At 39.2% G+C, this 17,979-nt stretch overlaps 1 protein-coding gene across 16 annotated transcripts in view; it reads left to right on the plus strand.

The window, feature by feature from the left end:
• Window positions 1–1,246: 1,246 nt before the first annotated feature.
• Papst2 (adenosine 3'-phospho 5'-phosphosulfate transporter 2) overlaps window positions 1,247–17,979 on the plus strand; it is a 79,606-nt gene continuing 62,873 nt past the window's right edge. For 7 of the 16 annotated variants that reach the window (XR_011899339.1, XR_011899338.1, XR_011899337.1 and 4 more), the window contains exon 1: window positions 4,267–4,452. The gene's annotated coding sequence lies outside the window, so the exon portion shown is untranslated. Of the gene's footprint in view, window positions 1,387–1,462; window positions 1,838–4,263; window positions 4,465–5,787; window positions 5,963–9,019; window positions 9,394–9,990; window positions 10,351–11,312; window positions 11,568–17,979 lie in introns of those variants that run through there. The other 9 variants (XR_011899342.1, XR_011899341.1, XR_011899343.1 and 6 more) reach the window with 9 other exon arrangements.

Genomic DNA, 17,979 nt, shown 5'->3' on the forward strand with positions numbered 1-17,979 from the left:
TGCGACGTGACCCCTCAGTGATCCCTGCGGTAGCGGTGAAGAAGTAGAGTGGTAGTTCGTCGGCCGTAATCGGGTGTTCGGAAAGTGTCTGTGTTTGTGTTCGAATCCGGAAAGTGTGCGTATCGTTTATGAAGGAAGTATGTCGAAAAGAAGTGAAAGAAGTGACGGGATTGTTTATGATAGTAGTGATTCTGAGGACGATGTTTTCCGCCCGCGGAAAAGCAAACGAGTGGCAAAGCAGAAGATGGACTCGCACGTCAGAGGAAGGAAGGCGCGAGTGGTTGTGCGGAAGAGGTGCCAATCGCGTCAACAAGTGGAAGTGGTTGTGGCGAAAGTGCGACGGAGTGCGAGCCATCAAGTAGCATCCCGATCGATATGAGTTTTTTAGATACGGTGGAAACGCGAAAGAAGAATAAGCCAATGATAAGCCTGTACCAGCTCGCGAACGAGATCCGGTCAGACAATGGACTTCGAGAGTTTCTGCTAATCTGGGGACTAATTCCAGCCACGAAACTGTGTCAATTGTGCGGGAGTTTAATGACATTAGATTTTTCGCGAACATTTATTGGGGAGTTTCGGTGCCGAAAGAAACACGAAAGGAAAGGAGACACTCGCGTATCGCGCATAAAGAAAACCTGGTTCGAGGGTTGTAAGATCGACATTCGGAAAGTGCTAATAATAGTGTATTGCTTCGCGCGTGAAATGACTTATGACCAGTTCATTGTGGAAGCAGGCCTGAGCGAGGATGATACCATCCTAAGTCGAGCAACGGTGTCGGACTGGTACACCTATTGTAGGGAAGTCTGCACGTTAGCCCTCGACCGCGACTACGAGAATGAAGGCCCCATCGGAGGTGACGGACATGTGGTGGAAGCAGACGAGATGAAACTGGGAAGAAGGAAATATCATCGCGGTCGAGTGGTAGAAGGCAGCTGGATCTGGGGTGTCATCGATCGGGACACCAAAGACTTTCGCCTGGAAATATGCCCTCACAATAAAAGAGACGAGAAAACGTTCCGAAAATTTTTTAATAAGCACGTGCTCAAGGGAACGACTGTCAATACAGACGGCTGGGCGGCCGACGCATTTCTTAAAGATGACGGGTACATCCATGACATAGTGGAGCATAAGCACACATTCGTGACACCGTCAGGAATCCACACCAACACCATCGAGTCGCAGTGGAGACCCTTCAGGCGCCGCCTGGCACGTGGGGAGTGAAACCTGAAAATCTCGCTGATCACCTGTGCGAGTACCTGTGGCGATTCGCGCAGCGGAAAATGAAGAAGGACGCATTTACGGCAATTTTGAATGAAATAGTGAAAGTGTACAATCCCGAAAACCCGGCAGTGTAGAAGAGGAAACGTGAAGCCTCGGTACATGAAGGTAAGCTGTAAATTTTGAATTTCCCGCTGTAGAATAGCTGCTCCGTGTCCGCGCGTCATATCGGATGGTGTCAGCGGACGAGGAGCCTGCCTGGCGTCGGCAGGAGAGGCGGAGAGGCCCGTCTGCACCTCTATTGGCACGGTCCACATTCTAAACTGCCTTGACAGTTTAGTATATGAGCCGCCGATTTATCGGATCTCTTTGATTGTTGGGGGTTTCTTTTTGAGTTTTCCGGGTATTTTTAAAGTGTGTCCCCACCCGGGACCCCATTCCCTCTTGCTGATCCCGAATGTGCGCCAGGGGAAGGGGGATCAAGGTTATTTTCGGGAACGGTCCATATACTAAACTATAGCCCTCTTGGAATCTGCGTCAGAAGTTGACTGAATCATCTTTGCTCGTGTTTTGATAAGATACTTCAAATCAAAGTCTTTCGCATTGACCTCTGCAGAAGGTATGTATCCATTCTATTTCATTAGTTTGCAAAAGTAAAATGTATTAAAGTATCTAAACAAATAAATAAATCATAGATAAACAAAGAACATTGCATGGAATAACATACTATAGAGGTACGACGATCGTGGACCGTTGTGGCGTTAGTTCACCGCACCCTCTGCCAGGTTCGCTGCAAGCGCGCGGTAACGGTTTTTAACACAGGGTTCAATCGTCGACATCGGCAGAAGTCGAATTCGAAAAAAGGGCAGACGTCGACTCGAAGCGAACGGGTCGAATGGTTCCGCGAACTGCCGCGAATGTCATGAACATTCGCCGGGGCGAGTTCGGACGAGTTTGTTATTGTTTCTCATTAAACTATAAACTAACCCCTTTTGAGGACGTAAGTAATCGTAATAGTACATCTACCTATTTAATAGTCAAGAACGTCTAATATTTTTCACTGAATAAATTTTCGCATGTCGTCGGATAAATTATTTTTTTGGCAGTGTGTCTGTTTAGTAGTAATTTCTTGCCTAGCCACTGCTGTTCATTGTCGGAACGGTGGGAAGTTAATCGAAGCTGTTCAATCCGGAAGTGTTTTTGAGTCAGTTTAAATTAATTAATTAATTTCTTTTTCAGTCTGAGCCCTAATTGAGTGGACACTCTACGACTTTCGCGTAGGTAGGTGGAAAAATCCACTTTTTGAGGAAAATGTACCTAGTCTTTCAGCAGTTCATAGATTATCTCCACTCGCTACCACGCCAAAGGAGCATATCATTGCGTCTGATCATTGAAGGTTTCTTGAGAACCAAGTTGATGAAAAATGCAGATGAAACTGTAGCTTTTCTTGTTCTTGAAAAACTTTAATGGCAGATTTTCTTATACAGCGAGGGAAACGTCTCTGCTCCATGGTCATAGTCGCCTTGACTGAAGATTTCTTCGATGGTAAAGTTCCTTATCACCTTTAATACGCTTTAATATCACAGGTCTTTACATCTACCTCATTGTAAGTTGCTTTCAAGCCTCTACTTTGACAACTTTATTCTTGATGTGGAAGCCAACGTTTTGTTACCCACAGGAGTTACTTGGAAATAAATACATTCATGTAGGATACCTAGAATTTACTACCGACACAGTTTCCTTTGCTTCAATCTGCTTTTGCGCAGTTCCTCATACTGTAACGTGACAAGACTGAGTCATAGAAGGGTGCCTCGGCTCCCTACTAAAGAGAGACAGGGTGCTGAAAACACGAACACAAAAAGATAAGAGGATGAAACACTTGAGGCCCAGCCTCAAAGAAGTACAACTGGAACTTCTCACACTAGTCCTAATCGGAACATTTTAATTCAAACATGGAAAAAGTTATGACATAGGTACCTATCGAGCATTCTTTTTGCACATCGCGGTAAGACATGATACTTTCAAAGACGAGAAAAATCAAGTTTATTTTCCATGAAATTAAAAAAAAAATTAGGCATTTTCACCGCGACTTGTTTCTGAAAACACAGAAATGAGACATTGATTTTTACACGCAACTTCATAAGAGTTTTTCACTTTCATTGAAGAAATTTGAAGTTCATTTTATAAATCCTTCCATTTTAAGGGGATGCATAATGAAGGTGACATCACTTAACCACAATCCTATCTGCAGTTGCATCATTTCAGATGTTCTTAAATTTTTTACTATTTTGAAGCATAACGGATCAGTACATGAAGAAAAATTGCATGTAATGCACCGATTCTGAGATGCTATCAATCCATATTCCTTGCACAATGGAAATTTTTCTAGGTTCACCATTGATGTGTATGTCTTATCACATTAAAAGATAAAAATAAATAAAAAAAGCCACTTAGCGCCCCAGCTGGGTCTTATTAGAAAAGATATTAAAAAAACTTAAATTCCCTCCAAGTATCAGAATGGAAAAATCCTGAAGACCTTTCTCTTCAAATCATGGTGCAAAATTAAGAGGAGAACGTTTCTCCAAAGTTCATTTTCAATTAAGTCTATTATTGGACATAGCCTTTCTCTGATGAAGAAAAGGAAGACATTAATGGTGACGCTAGGCTTTTATTGCTCATCAGTCGAGGTCAAATTAAAAATCGAGACCTGTTTACTTAGGTATCTACTTTAAGGGTCAGAAACAAAGCATAAATTTAGTTTAATTTACAACCATTGATGGAATTTCCTGATCCATTGTGGCTCTCGTTCTGCTAAGAGAGCTACTTAAACTTAGAGGTCTTTAGTGTCGTCCACGGCAAAGACAAGCAGCCTATACATAATGCTCCATTTGCAACAAACGATAAAATGAAAAGTAAAATAAAATGCACAATGGTGAACTAGGTTCGATTGGTTCGGTGCGTTCGGGCATCGACGTATGACCGTTCGCGAATCGACCTCTGACCGTTCGCCACGAATCGACCATTGCCGGTTTCAATAGGGAGTTGGGAGTCCTTATTTATTCTTTTGGTCCATGGCAAGGGTCCATTTCTACATTTCTACCAATTTTCCAGTTCCATTTTAGTGATCCCATTTTTTGAGGAGTGATTAGCTTCTTTAGAAAATTTGGAAAATGCTTTCAGGTGAGAGGTGAGACTTATCAAAGTAGCCTCTTGTCACCACGATCTTCCACTCAGGCAAGTGTGGATGTAAGACTTAATTTTTTAGATCCAACTCACTGATCGTTACTGCTAAGAATGACGATATTTAACATCAAGATTTATAGCGTGGTTCAAATTTTGTAAAGAATTTTGGAGACGATTTTGAATTTTTTAAATTCAGCTGTGTGAGGTCTAAATGAGCATGATAACCACTGCTTGCCCTGTAATTTCAGGAAAGAGAAGAAAATTATCCCCATGAAATTACTAAGAGGTGTCGTCAGCTAAGTTGACGGTTGTTTACTTTCAGTTTGCAAGCACCAACGACGAATTTGGGCCTTTGAACAAAGCGGCGTTCGCCACTATCCACACTGAAAACATCAGTCTCATGGTCGTATCGTAAAAAAACTACTTATCAGTTATGATTTGCGACTTTTTGTGGTTGCGATTTTTTTTTGGCTAAAAATGTAAGTATTAAAAGGTTTGAAAGTATTAAAAAACTTATCTAAGCTTGTGTTCTTGCTTCTGAGAGAGTCAGATGTTTTCATGTGGATAGTAGTGACGCGAAAGCACCTGCAAACCGAAAGTAAACAACCGTCAACTTAGCTGACAACACCTCTACTTAGTCGAATTCTTGCCAAATATAACTTCTACTTGTTGCTTTGAAAGGCCTTGTCTCCACAGGACGGCTCATGGGATTTGTCCCAAGGAAAAATCTCGCCTGCGAAGTTGGGAAAAATATTGAGTTAAGTAGTCAATACTAATCACAGTACCAACTATGAGTTCTTGTGGAGTCCTATGAATAACTTCATTAGTAAAAGAAAAATTTCGTTGTGTTTTCTAATGTGAAAAAATCCCAGAAGTTTCATTCCTGCCATTCGAACTTGGGTAAAATCCTTTGAAACGTCCGGGGGAGTCAAGGCGAAACACATGTATTGATTGATGAATTGAATCGAAAAATGAATTTGAGAGGTGAGGTATTTTGGAAATAGATCGTTTTAGTGATGACGACACAATCGAGATATATTGCGATTTTAGGGCTGGTGCCCTAACCGGGATTCGGCCGGTTCGATTTACATGGGATTTCCCATGAAAAGGAAAGTCAGTTTTCAAACGCTGATTCTGAGTAGTTTCAGACAGTTTCTGCCGAATTTTCTTGCGCTTGTGAGTTCTATATAAGTCGTATTTTGTTCGACGAAACATGTTCTCTGTTTTTTGTTATTTGCGTCACTTTTTTTTGTAGCCCATGAAAGTGGAGCTGCCAAAAGTGAGGTTAGGAATCCTGTTGCCTTTTTGTCACAGCTGAAACAGTCCTATTTTTTTTGCTGTGTAATTATTTGTTTGTTTACTTTTCGTATCTCTTGTAAACAAAAGTGTCCAGGAATAGAAGTTCTGTGAAATCCGCCGTTAGTCATGGAAATATATCTCATTAATAATATATACGAAGAAGGATAAAGGATCTGATCGTCCAAATGATGCTTCCACAGAATCATCAGCAGATGTATCACGCTATCATTAAAACCTACAATCTGCACCCTAAGTTCTCCAGGTATGACGGTTTTATTATTTATTTTGGGGAAAATTAAGCTATTTAAGTTCTTTTTTTATCTCAAACAATTCAAAGTTCTGGAACAAAGCCTAGCAGCCCATAAGAGTTCAGCAGGAATCTACCTCTGAGTGTTCACTGGTTGAAGCGCAAGACAGAAGTCTCAGGTTTCGAAACGTCTCCACTTTTACAGTCAAATCTAACGTGGTACACTTTGAGGCCAGCAAACTGAACATAGAAATTTTGTGTTTGTCAACTGAACAAGATAAGACTAAGCAGGAATAGAGCTCAGCGATTGGCTGGCTTTGTTGTGCGCGTGTAGAAGGGATTTGATAACAAAGTCGCAGCAACTCAAAAGTTAACTGTAGCCTCTCTTGCATTCCACCCGAGATATGCACAAAAAAGAGGATGACTGATGAAGCAGACCAATCACAAACTGCTATTTCTCCTCAGTCTTTTCTTGTCCCTTCGACAAACACACACTTTTCAACAATTATTCTGCTGCACTGAACGATAGCCTAAGGCAATGAAGAGCGAAAGATAAGTAGCAGAAGCAGAGGGTGTGATTGATATTAGTCCCTCGAAGTACAGCAAAATGGGCCTGTTGCACCAATTTTTTTATTGCTTTAATCGAAAGAACTAAGGCTCCTGATGTCACAGGAATTTTCCCGGAGTTTTTTAATCACTGGAAACCCCCAAAAAATCAACTTATAAACGCCTCAGAATTTGGATTTTCAAAACGGTCGTTTCGGGTCCGCCATACTTGTGACGTGAAATGATATGACAGACCTGGTTTCTTCATCACTTACAATGTATTTTCCTGTAAGGAAATGGCAGCCGCTTTTCAAATGAAAATATCGAGTCAATCGATAGTTATTTGATCAAAATGGAAATCAGAAATGGATTCCTCGTACGTTTAAATGGTCAAAACCTTCATTAGATAAATAAAAACTGACAGGATAAACCCTATTTATAAGGAAGACTGTAGTCAATGGGTGATAGTTTACATCTGCTTATTTTAACAGACATGGACATTAGCTCAATATTTGGCCATTTTCATGAGTTTTTTCTTTTTTGTCACTATTTGAAGGTAAGTTTATTTTGTAAATCAATTGTTTAGTGCCTTAGGATCATGTTAAAAGCTGTAAAGGTATACTTTGTTACTTATTAATTCTGAACACACTCCGGCAGTCCAACGCTCAAACCTGGATGTAGCGAGTCAGTTGTTACTTCTTACTATTTCACCCTTTAATGCTTCGCTGAAGACACCAAAATGATAGTATCAATCATTTATGATGAAAAAAACTTACCTTTGACAATACTGATGAGATGAGGAGACCGGTATGTTTTAGGTGGAGGTAAGGAAAGTAGACGTAGGATCCTTCTTCGGTTACCGCAGACTTTATCGATAAATTTTTCTGTATAGTGTTACATTTAAAACATACAGGATTTTAAAATAACATAAGTTCATAAAACGTGGGAACGTTCTGAATGATATTGAGATGTTTGTTGAAGAGTTAAGAATGATTTACACGCATTGAGAGAACATCCATGGTTTGATTGTTGGACTGCCGGAGTGTGTTCTGAATTAATAAGTAACAAAGTATACCTTTACAGCTTTTAACATGATCCTAAGGCACTAAACAATTGATTTACAAAATAAACTTACCTTCAAATAGTGACAAAAAAGTAAAAACTCATGAAAATGGCCAAATATTGAGCTAATGTCCATGTCTGTTATCACTAAGCAGATGCAAACTGTCACCCATTGACTACAGTCTTCCTTAAAAATAGGGTTTATCCCGTCGGTTCTCATTTATCTAATGAAGGTTTTAACCATTTAAACGTACGAGGAATCCATTTCTGATTTCCATTTTGATCAAAAAATTATCGATTGACTCGATATTTGCATTTGAAAAGCGGCTGTCATTTCCTTACGGGAAAATACATTATATAAGTGATGAAGAAACCATGGCTGTCATATCATTTCATGTCACAAGCACAGAATATATAGGCTTCACCAATCACAAGTATGGCGGTTAAAAAACGACCGTTTTGAATGGGTCGGCTCCAAAAACAGCTTTTTTTGAGTTTGAGAGGTCATTTCAAGGTTTTTTAGTAGTGCCATCGTTCTTTTCGTGAAATTTGCTATAAGAATCCGGCATCAATTTGCAAATCCCCGCACCTTGCAACAGGCCCATTGTCTGGAACACACTTGGTGCAGTGATAAATCCAGCACTTTCCAAAACATGCTCAATGTTCAATGGGCCTGTTGCATGCAAGAGATACAGCCGCGCGAATAGACTTTATAGAGGTTAAATGACACGAAAATTACGATGGTCACATTAAACAAGTCTGAAATACACTCCTTACTGCGCAATTTGCGTTGTTGGAAGCGCGCTTTTTCAAATTTCCCGCGTCGGGGGGCAGTTTTCTAATCACCGGAAACGAGCAAACGGCGGGCTCGGTGATTTCCGGAAGATGCCGGGTTGTTGTTATTTTTTCCTTCAGTTTGTTCACAAACCTAACGTGATCTCTTATAGTGGTCCATATACGCTTTATGCGGTCACCAAATCGATCAACTTTTAAATATCCAACGCAATCCTTCTACATTTCATTTCACGATATCACGAGCTCCGATTTTTAGGTTATGTTGTCAGTTTTAGTTGACCGGAAATAGCCGCGAGTTGCCGTTAATTGTTTCCGTAAGAAAACTGCCCCCCGACGCGGGAAATTTGAAAAAGCGCGCTTCTAACAACGCAAATTGCGCAGTAAGGAGTGTATTTCAGACTTTTTTAATGTGACCATCGTAATTTTCGTGTCATTTAACCGCTAAAAAGTCTATTTGCACGGCTGTATCTCTTGCATGCAACAGGCCCATTAAGTTGTTCAACGTGTAAGTTAGGTAAGTGATGAAACAAAACACACAGCTAATTATTAATGCTGCTTGGTCTATCAGCAATTAAAGAAACCTCTATTTAAAAGATAATCCATAACAGTTTCATAAATTTTCCTCTGTTGCTTTTCATCCAATGCCTTGGTCTGTTTTTCCTATTTCAGATATGTGAGTGATTGGCTTATCGATTACCGTCCATCTGATTTTTCCCGGTTGTATAGAATGACACAGGGGACTTTCCATAAGTTGCATGGTTTTGTCATGGAAAAGTATCCACAGTATGAATGTGATAACGATACTGGAAGGATATTAATAGCTTCAATGGTCAAATTATTAGTCACACTTGAGTATTTGGCCGCACAAGGGCCCTTAAGAAGAATTGAAGATGAATTCGGACTGGCGGATTCAACTGTGCTTAATATAATTGAAGAGATACTTGATATCTTCACTGATAATCAAGGTATCTTCATAAAGTGGCCTTCAGTCGATGAGGCAGAGATAATTAAAAGTGAATTTGAGGATGCCAGTACATTTCCAGGTTTGTAATTTGTAATTGAAAACATTTAATCCTTTCACTGTTGAGTTTGAAGCAAATAGAAAAATTTAGATAAATGCACAATCAAGACCATTCTACACAGGTCAGTCATTCCCAAGGACGAGTTTTGGAACTCCACTGCGCAATGACGTAAGTAGTATTGAGTGTTTGCAATGTATTTCTTATGGGAGCACCCATTGTGACGTAGCATTGAGTGCCGCTGAGTTAGGGCCGGGAGGGAAAGTGGATCTCAAAAAGATGCGCAATGACTGACCTGTGTGGATTGGTCTTGTGCTTAATAAGGAACTTTTTCTACAAGGGGGTTATGTCACGGCAAATCGTCGATCATCACATTTGTTTGAGGTCGTTTCGCCCCTCTTGTCGGAGGAGAATCTCCAATCAACTTTGAAGCACTGCTCTGTATCAATCCAGTTTAAGCTCAATCTACTCTTCATGTATCTGTACTTCTTTTAATTTTACATTCCAAGATTAAAATATTTCAGTTTTCAAGAAAAGTGCTGTAAATTCCCCATTGCTCGTTAAGAAGTCATTGTTAGTGCAAGCACTACCACTAATGATTCATTCTAAATTATATTTCAGGAGTGATTGGTGCCATCGATGGATCCCAAATTGAAGTCAAAGTGCCCATTGCACACATTCATGATTGCACGAATAGGAAATGTAGGCAATCTGTCATTTTGCAAGGAGTGTGCACATATTCTAAATTGTTTAGCTCATAAACGTGGGTTTTCCCGGGCGAACCCATCATGCCAGGGTACTCCAACACTCCAAGCTGTGGCGAATTTCAGAAACGGAAGAAAATCGTCTCTTTTACGGAAATGGACACCTCATCGGCGACTCGGCATACCCACTTAGAAACTGGTTAATGGTGCCATTTACACGTCATAATGGCCTTAATCCAGATGAGGCAAACTTCAACCGGAGACCAAGTGGTGGAAGGTATGTATCAACATTGGAATACATTACATTCCATCACACAAAGTGAACTTAAAGAATGGTCAGGAGCTTCACAAACACTAACTTCAGCTCCAGGCTATAACAAATGGAATGTCCTCATTCTTCTTTTCAGCATTAACCAATGTCACATCAATTTAGGATGAAAGAAAACTATACAACTGGTCCTGAACTTGCAATTTTATCTTTAAGGTTTATCTACAGCTGCGTGAAGTAAGAAATTTCTCCGCGCAGGGGGCGCCACCGCTGTGTTTTGATTTTTTGGTCCACGTTATTAGAGTCCATACAGCTCCACGCAAGTCCTTGAGCTTTTATGAAAGTTAGGGGAACTTCTGTTTAAATCGAAGAGTCATAAGTTCTAGCCATAATATTCTTCTTCATATTGACACTACAAACGACGTAAAAAGAAACTTCTGAAGCTCTGAAATTTGATCCCAGAAAAAAGTAGGGCTAAGCATGATGACCTTGATGCAACCAATCGCGATTGATCGCTCTCAGCAGTTGCAGATATCTCTCTCCCACCATGAGCTGTCTCTCTCGCACTTACAGATATCCCGTAAGAGAAACTGGGATCAAATTGTAGCTCTTATTATTAAACTTTCAAAGTTCGCGTTTGTTTCTAAGGATTCCAGACGTATGCTGCTAGAACTTATGAGTCTTAGAATTTAAGATATCTATTGTGATATTTAAATAATCACTGATTTCGGAGTCGGAGTTTCGCAGTGCGACGTGGTGGATTTTTTCAGAACTACAGCTGAAGATTAACCTTAAGGGTATTTGTTAGATTTGAAACCTGCAATCATCTGAAACTGTATGCTTTCCTTTGACAATGAGCCCGCAGAACATAGGATACAACTATTACTTATTGAACTTTCTTCTATCAACCTTAGTGTTTTGATGGTTATCTCTCTTTGAAACGCCTGAATTGTATTCTTAATTTTTTGCAGAGTGTGTGTCAAAAATGCCTTTGGCTGGCTAAAGAGCAGACGGCGCCACCTGGTCTTTATTGCTGTCAATTCCATTGAAAAAATTACTATAATAATTACGGCTTGCTGCGTTTTGCACAATTTCTGTTTGCTTAGCGATTACTTCATGCCAGAAGAAGATATCATCAATGTACCTCCGTTGCCGGAACTTTTATTTACAGGCCCTCAGCAGATAAATACCCTTAACAAGAGGAATACGCTCAAACATGCGCTAGTGTAAGAAGTACAAAAAGGATTTGTCCCTCTCAGATTCTCCTTATAAACTGTTACAGTGCAAGTTCGCTATTGAAGCCTTTTAATTCGGAAAGCTCTATGTTTCAAACGTGAGGCTGATCCCTTTGAAAAAAATCCTTTAATTCGAAAATTGTTTTCTTCTGGGCCGCACTTATTTTTCGAAAGCAAGCTTGTCACCCTGACAACCGCATTATACTAATATTAGCAATCTTCAGCTTTTTGATTTTTCACTTTCATGTAAAATACAAGCAAGAAATGAAAATAACGATGCAAGACTTAATGAATCCAGAAATTTTGGATAGTACAGATTACAGTACTTAAAATTTTGGCCAGAATTGTTCGTACCACTGCTTACATAAAATACAGAACCTCAGGAAACACATTAAAAAAGAAAGCTCCTTATGAAATAATATTTAACAAAAAACCTAGGGTCAAGTATTTACGCCTGTTTGGTAGTACAACATCCATGAGAGTTCCAGAGGAAAAGCAAGCATCAAAATGGGATAAAAAAGCAGACGAAGATATCATGGTAGGTGGGGGTAAAAGGCCGTAATTTTCCGTTACGGCCGTCTGTAGGCACCCGTATTGCATGAAATTTTCGGAAATGTGATAAAATACCTATCAACTATACACCTTTACGCACAAAGTGACACACTTTCCAAAATTTTTAAAGTATTTCCAAAATGTTTACTATTTCTTTTTAAAAAATTTCGGAAATGCTTTCATAATTCTGGAAAGTGTGCCATTTCGTGCCTAAGGTTCTATAGTTGATAGGTATTTTACCACATCTCCGAAATTTGCATGCGATACGGCGCCCGAAAGACGGCCGCAACGGAAAAGCGTGGCCTTTTGCCCCCATCTACCCTACATTTTAGGATCTTTGGTAATTGTTAACAATATTTAGTAAAAGATTTATTATCAGTAGTATTAGTTAATAGATTAAGTATTAGTCGTATTTTAGTGAAGGCCGCATGCGGCCTTTTACCCCATCAGACCTGCGGCTGTTGATGACGTAGGTAAACACAACCTCAAAATTCAAAGCCAAGGCCATTGGCCCAAAAAAGACTGCAGAAAATTCAAACCATCCTCATCATTGTTCGAACTGCAGCTCGTCCGAATTTTTCTATCAACTACAGTACTTGACATTGACTAAATTAAAACTGGAAAAATCTTTTTTTTCCCACGAAAAATTAACTCTCTTCATATTTTCGAGGGAACGCGTCCGTTCAGTTCGAAACTTCGTTAACAGAACAACTTTACCACATCACTACCATCATAACTAACATAGTCCGGCTAAACAATCCTCGGAAAATAACTGGGGTGCGGCCTTTTATCCCCACCTACCCTATGCTTGGATGTACCAAAGTTGGTTACAGGGTTCTTGTAAACGACAAGGTAACAACAACAAGACTTGTGGATATTATTGAAAAGGATGTACACTGTATTAATTTTAAGGATGAAAGTGATACAGATGAGGACTTGGCCTCAGGTAAAGAAAAGGAAAAAGTAAAAAATCGTGAGGATGAAGACAGATGAAAATTTTTAGTAAGAAGAAAATTGAAAACAACGAGTCGAGTAAGTATTTAATAACACTAAGAATTATGACACAAATTTGAGGAAGCGTATAAACTGAAATCATTTCTTATTTTTTTTGTGGCAAATTACGTAGTCTTTAAATTCAAGTGCGTTTTGTATTGAAAACATTTGTAAATTCATCTTTGCACTTAAAATAAAAGATAAATCCAAGGAGGCAAGTTGAGTATGTTGATTTACGCTAGAGAGTAGCACTGGCTAATACTTCTCAAGCTTGTATGTGTGTGTCAGTATCATTTTTGTTGTAGCTTTGGAATGGCGTCGGATGTTGTTATTCCGTAATTTGTATCGGTTCTGTTAATGCGTAATAAAGAAAGTAATTGTTCCTTAATCTATTGTTAAATGCCTATTTCTTATCACTATTTCACTCCACTCTTTGCTTCTTCGCCCTTCTTTCTCCCTTTTGCCGTCGTCTACTTTTTTGGTCTGTTTGGCGCCCGCCACCTCCCCCCCTTATGTCAGCGCTCAAGGCAAGTGCTTGCTTCCCTCTTGCCCATAGGTAGCCTTGTCCTGCCTGTAAGCAATAACCTAATTGCTTGAACCTCACAAGTTATAATTCGGTACTTTTAATGGCTCAAGATAATTGAGCAAATACACATTTGATGTTGAAAGTTGTTTTTGATCTTTTCAGTACATTTGATGGTTAATGCTTTTAACATGGAGTATGAACTCTCAGCTAAAAGCTTTGAATGCATCAGTCATTTTATTTGGTTATCTTACTCTCTGAATCCTTATCATTACTTTATCTTGCTCATCCAATGTAGAGAAACTCCAAGAAGAGAAGTTTAATTAATCATGAGTCAATTTGAAAAATCAACTTATATTACCCTCAGCTTACTTAACCCTCACTTATACGCCATGATTGGTTGCTGCCAGATCGGTTTTTAGCCTTTTCAACTCTCCATTTCCCAAGCAGTTTCCGCTTGGGATTGATTACCCATCTTCTGTTTCTTTACAGTTTTATTTTCTCATCATAACTTCAACGCGACTTACAGTTTTATTTTCTCTTTTTTTGTAAGAAAAAAGGAAAACCTGATCAACTAGTTAACACCAACGGGACGCATCATCTTCCATTTTAACCCTTTTATTTCATACTTTTTCTTAACCAAGCTTTAACCGTGAAAGGACATGTTATCCACATGAAATTTTTCATAATTGAGTCTCTCTTGCATCACTTCATCATGCGGGTTTTACTCCCTGGGCATGCACAACCCACAGGCTCCAATGCTATTGGGAACCATTCGTTTTTGTTTTATACCTTTTTTAGGGGGTGGGGGATTTGAAAGAAAGTTTATTTATGAAGACACAAAAAAAAGGTTTACATAAATATTTCACTCATTTCCTCAGGGGTAATACCATGAATGAAGATACCTAGAGGGTGATTGCCTAACTATATTTTTCATCTGCTTTTCTCTCTCTTCATTTGAATTTTGTTTCCCTTCGGTTTCTGATTCTAGAATATTTATTTTCTGTATAGGTTGTATTTTCACCATCAGCTTTCTCCTCATCTATTTGTTTCTTATTTTTCTTTGGAATTTTTTGCCACTGAAAAGGATCTGTTATTTTGCTATTTTTTTCTTCTAATTTTTATTTCCTCTATTACTCTTCAGTTGTCCCTCTTTCTCTTGATTTTCTTTATTTTTCATTCCATTTTCAGAAACCTTAGGTTCATCTTTAACAGGATCTTTCACTTTTTTTATCATGCTTTCTATTTACATTTTTTGGTTCTTTGAAAACACTATCTTCACTTCGATTTTTCACTGTTTCCACACTTGAAATCAATTTCATGCTCCACTTGTCGATGGTTCGATTTTCCTTTTCTTCTCAATTTGCATTAGTCCATTGGGTTTTTCTGTTTCTCTCTTTGACTTCTCTTTTTTCACATCAGTTTGACCAGAAGAAGAAGTCGCAGTTTTGTCTGATGGGAGCGAAGGAGACGATTGTTCCATTTCTTTGGCTTTCATAACTGAAGTTCTTTATCTTCAAGCATCAATTTATAAAGTTCTGGTCTATGGGTTAACTAGATCAACGATTCCCGAATTTTCTCTACATCGAGTCTCTAAGTAAGAGCATTTCGAATTGATGTCAAACAATAGTTTGTAACACTTTTTACAAAAAGTTGCTGCATCTCCATGACAACATTCAATCTCCATAGGTTCTACGATATTTCCACATTTTTCACATTCTTTGAAGTATTTCCAATGGGGACAAAGCAGTTCTGTTGAAATTGAAACTTCCACTTTGTCACTCTTCATTTTGAAAGATTTAAGGCTTATAGCACAAAACAAACACCGTCTTTCTGGAGGGTAATACTATTTGATTATCATCCTGATAAGGGAGCTGCAATTAACGTGTGACCTTCTTGGTCCGAGGTTCAAACTCAACTCCTGTTTTATACCTAACCAGTTTATTTTTGAGAAATGGGTCTTTTGCCAGAGCAGTAATAAGAGGTGTTTCTATCAGTAAATGTCTCAAAAATCACGATGAGCGCATTGGTAAAGTTTGAAATTCACTCCTTACTTCACAATTTGCGTAAGAGATTTGCGTTCTTTTGAGCTTCCCGCTTCCAAATCGATATTACGGCATAGGTAAACATTTCGTTAGAGGTGTCGTTCTATCCAACCCCCGCCCCGTGCACCAGGACACTACACAATATTCAACATGGCCGACACCAATCTGCCAAAAAACATGTGCCTGGCCGAGATTCTAACCATTTGTTAACAACCCAGCATGTTTACTTTCACGATTTCTTCGCGTTGACAAAGCTCCGCTTTGGTCGACCTATTGTGCTCTTAGTTGCGATTTGCGCGTGGAATCGTCGACTATGTTGGATATTGCCATTGCGAAAGCGTTGAATGGAACGACTCCTCCAACGAAGTGTTCACCTGTGGCGTAGTATCGTTTTTAAAGCGGGGATCTAAAAAAACTGCAAATTTCTTACGCAGATTGTGAAGTTAGGAGTGCATTTCAAACTTTGCCAATGAGCCCATTCTGATTTTTGAGACATTCACTGAAAGAAACAATTCTAATTTTTGCTCTAATAATAGTTTGCAACAGGCCCACTGGCTCTTTAGTAGAAAGAGTGCTACTCAGCAAGTCGTATTACAGGGTTGCCACAGTCAGGGAAAACCGGGAAATGTCAGGGAATTTTAAAACTTAAGGGAAAACCAGGAAATGTGGGTAAGGAAAAATGGGTAAGGGGAGGGAGAGGGGGGAAAAGTGCTCCATGACATTTACTGAAATTTTTTTAAAGACAAAACTATATAACCTAAGTTTACCAAACCAAAGGTTGCTCAACACCGCAGTAATAAATTCCTAGGCCATACACTAAAATGAAATTATGCTGAAAGAGGTATTGCTTGTGAATTTTTAACTTTCAAATAATGCACAAATTGTATGCTAAAACTGCTTAAAAATCAATCTGGGAGGGCCTATTTTCTTAAAAATTTGCCGGGGGAGGCTCCCGGTCCCCCTTCTTCTGGGAGTGTCCCTCCAGACCCCTTACTCCGCACCAGGCCCCCCTGACTCACTCTGGATCCGCCTCTGCTTCCCTTCAGTCGCCCTCTTCATACCGCCTCCTCCTCTGCTGTTCTACCGATGCGTGTGTACCAACTTTACCCTTTTTACACATAGCAATAATGAAAGAAACTACCTTTCTCTACCCAGCTTCAATAACTCATGCATTTTTATTCAGTATTGTCTCCCAACCAATCGCTTTCTTTGAATCATTTTCCTACTAACTTTCAGAAAGTTGAAACTGTGTCAAGCAATACTAAACTTTGAATTGGAGAAGTGGATTGGATCATTTTTGCTGCAATTTATGTGTTTGTGCCTTTGTCTCCATGAGGTTTTATATTAGCAGTAAGGCATTGTTTCAGTGTTAAATACAGAGTTTCTCTGCTTTTTAATATTTTGAAAGTGAAAAATGATTGGTTCAAACTTTCTTTATTTTCATTTATTTTCTACAAAAGACTCAGTTTTACCTAATATTAGTCCTAAATGAAAGTGGTAACACATCTAGCAAATACTTCACAAATTGCGAAGCATTGCAGAATTTCTACTCTTAGTCTGAGGCAATCAGAGCCTGATGTCAATGTAAATGAGGAGATACAACATGAGAAATTGACCAAAACCTCTTTAATAACGGGCCATCCAAAAATGTTACTTCCTTTAGTTTAGTCCGGGTTCTTATGTACTCCCGTGGAACGGTAAGTGAAGCAAGTGTGAAAAATATCTTAATCTCTTCATTTCGATGCGTATAAAAAGAATTTCGATGTTGTCAAGCTCAATTTTGCGTTTAATCCCCCAAAATCAAGATAGCGGCCAAAATGGGGGCTCGGGGGGTGAAAATTATGGAATTTGATTTTGATGTCATGATTGGGGTCAATTCTTGTGTAATTTTGGTCGTAGAATCCGAATTTGAGGCATGGACCAAAAGAATAAATAAGGACTCCCAACTCCCTATTCAAACCTGTGTTAAAAACCGTTACCGCGCGCTTGCAGCGAACCTGGCAGAGGGTGCGGTGAACTAACGCCACAACGGTCCACGATCGTACCTCTATAGTATGTTATTCCATGCAATGTTCTTTGTTTATCTATGATTTATTTATTTGTTTAGATACTTTAATACATTTTACTTTCGCAAACTAATGAAATAGAATGGATACATACCTTCTGCAGAGGTCAATGCGAAAGACTTTGATTTGAAGTATCTTATCAAAACACGAGCAAAGATGATTCAGTCAACTTCTGACGCAGAATCAAAGAGACTTGCTGATAATCAAATCAAAGGTAATGCTTG

The sequence above is a fragment of the Bemisia tabaci genome, chromosome 2 (genome assembly GCF_918797505.1).
Source record: "Bemisia tabaci chromosome 2, PGI_BMITA_v3".
In the NCBI taxonomy this organism is placed as follows: Eukaryota; Metazoa; Arthropoda; class Insecta; order Hemiptera; family Aleyrodidae; genus Bemisia; species Bemisia tabaci.